Source organism: Gorilla gorilla, chromosome 9 (genome assembly GCF_029281585.2).
Source record: "Gorilla gorilla gorilla isolate KB3781 chromosome 9, NHGRI_mGorGor1-v2.1_pri, whole genome shotgun sequence".
NCBI classification, from domain to species: Eukaryota; Metazoa; Chordata; class Mammalia; order Primates; family Hominidae; genus Gorilla; species Gorilla gorilla.
Window position 1 is genome coordinate 120,254,946 of NC_073233.2, and position 2,341 is coordinate 120,257,286.

Genomic DNA, 2,341 nt, shown 5'->3' on the forward strand with positions numbered 1-2,341 from the left:
TTGGTGTTTTAGTCATGAAGTCTTTGCCCATGCTTATGTCCTGAATGGTATTGCCTAGGTTTTCTTCTAGGATTTTCATGGTTCTAGGGCTTACATTTAAGTCTTTAATCCATCTTGAGTTAATTTTTGTATAAGGCGTAAAGGAAGGAGTCCAGTTTCAGTTTTCTGCATATGGCTAGCCAGTTTTCCCAGCCCCATTTATTAAATAGTTAATTCTTTCCCCATTGCTTGTTTTTATCAGGTTTGTCAAAGATAAAAATATAGAATGCTTCACGAATTTGCGTGTCATCCTTGCACAGGGGCCATGCTAATCTTCTCTTTATCGTTCCAATTTTAGTATATGTGCTGCCGAAGCGAGTATGGGAGCGTATTTTCACTATAGAGTGGTTACAGTCTTGAGCTGACTTCTTGGTTTTGTTCCTGACTTCACCATGTATAGCTTGGACATCAAATGCAGATGATGATGGCAACGGAGGTGGGGTTGGGAAGTGGCGTGTGAGTGATGGGGAGATTTACTTAGAACTAAGCAGGATGAAGCCATACGCTGTCTAAAGTACATGCCCTGGACTTGGTCTCTAGATGACATCTATGAGCCCCGTCATCCCCGGAAAACTTCTTTACTGCTTTTACCTGGATCCTGACCCAGATCTCTCTATAATTTGCCACTGAAGTGTTTTTGTGTCTCAGTAGCACCTGCCTGTGATAGCTGTGCATTGATAAGTCCTCAGTGTAGCCTGCATGCTCTGCTCTGCTGTCCTCAGCCCTCAGTCCCCTTCCCCAGCTGCCATGACCAACTTCCCTGTGCATAACAAGGTGTTAGTCATCAACGGGGTGCAGGGGTGAGGGAGGAAGAGTCAAATGGGATTGAATAGTGTTGAGTTGACTTGAGCAAAAGAGACACCATTAATGGAGGAAAAATGATATGTAAGATGGTATTACACATGGCTTTTTAAAGCATAGGGGACTGGTGGTCAGTAAAGAACTGAATGCAGTCAGAATAAGAAGATTGACTAACTTCATTGACTTTTAAAAAATATGTATATTTTTATTAGTTTTCTTCATTTAAAAGAAACATTTATTATAAGCAATTTAGAAAATTTCTCTCAGAGAAGTGAAAAGAGAGAGAAAAAATTTACCCATATTCCCATCACAGAATGACTGGCACACTGAGCAAGTGGAAATCCCCAAAGTGTAAACAAACAACTTTCAAACTGTTTTTCAAACTGTAGTTCAAGCTGGCTCAAACCTGCTCTCTGCCTGGTACTGTTTTGTTCCTTTGGTAAATCTAGGGCAGATGTCTTGACTCCTTTTTCCCCTGTCAAATAAGGGAAGTTCTCTTATAACTTTTAATCACAAAAACTCTGTCAGTGATTTAATTAATTAATTAATTTGTTATTGAGATGGAGTCTTACTCGCTCTGTCACCCAGGCTGGAGTGCAGTGGTGAGATCATGGCTGACTTCAACCTCCACCTCCTTGTTCAAGTGATTCTCCTGCCTCAGCCTCCCAAGTAGCTGGGACTACAGGTGCCTGCCACCACACCTGGCTAATTTTTGTATTTTTAGTAGAGATGGGTTTTCACCATGTAGGCCAGGTTGGACTTGAACTCCTGATCTCAAGTGATCCGCCTGCCTTGGCCTCCCAAAGTGTGGGATTACAGGTGTGAGCCACCGCTCCTGGCCTCTGTCAGTGATTAAAATGTCCATTCTGTGTAGAAGCAAAATTCAAGATTTAAAATTTCTCTGTAACAAAGACTGACAGCTGTCCACCAAAATCCATTTTCCCTTATAATAAAAGTTCTAATCTCATGGCTGGCCAGCAGACTCCATTTCCCAGTCTCCCTTGCGGTTAGAAGTGGCCATGTGACTGAGTTCTAGCCAATGGAATGTGAACAGAGGGATAGGTTTCATTTCCAGGCCTGTCCCAGAAACACTTCCCATGTGTGCTTCTTCATACTATCTCCTCTTTCTGGTTGGCTGAGATGGGAGTGATCCAGATCTCTCTATAATTTGCCACTGAAGTGTTTTTGTTTCTCAGTAGCACCTGCCTGTGATGGCTGTGCATTGATAAGTCCTCAACGTAGCCTGCATGTGGGAGCTGTCTGTTAAAGATCATCAGCATGGGACCCTAACTGGGTGGATGAAGCAAAGCGCACTGCCTTCCCTACTACCCTAACCTGGCACTTTCCTGTACTGTTATATGAGCAAGAAACAGACTTGTACTGTGTTGAGTCACTGCATGTTTGGGACTTTTTGTTACTGCAGCCTCTCACACTCTAACTGATACGCTCTCCAGCTGTGGTCTGTCAGGCTAAAAGCCTGCATTGGGAAAAGGAGGCACAA

The 2,341-nt window shown here is 43.1% G+C and overlaps 1 non-coding gene across 1 annotated transcript; it reads right to left on the reverse strand.

Moving 5' to 3' along the window:
- Positions 1-254: 254 nt before the first annotated feature.
- Positions 255-361, reverse strand: LOC115936439 (U6 spliceosomal RNA). The gene has a single exon (XR_004071913.2). It is a non-coding gene; the product is annotated as a U6 spliceosomal RNA (small nuclear RNA).
- Positions 362-2,341: the final 1,980 nt, after the last annotated feature.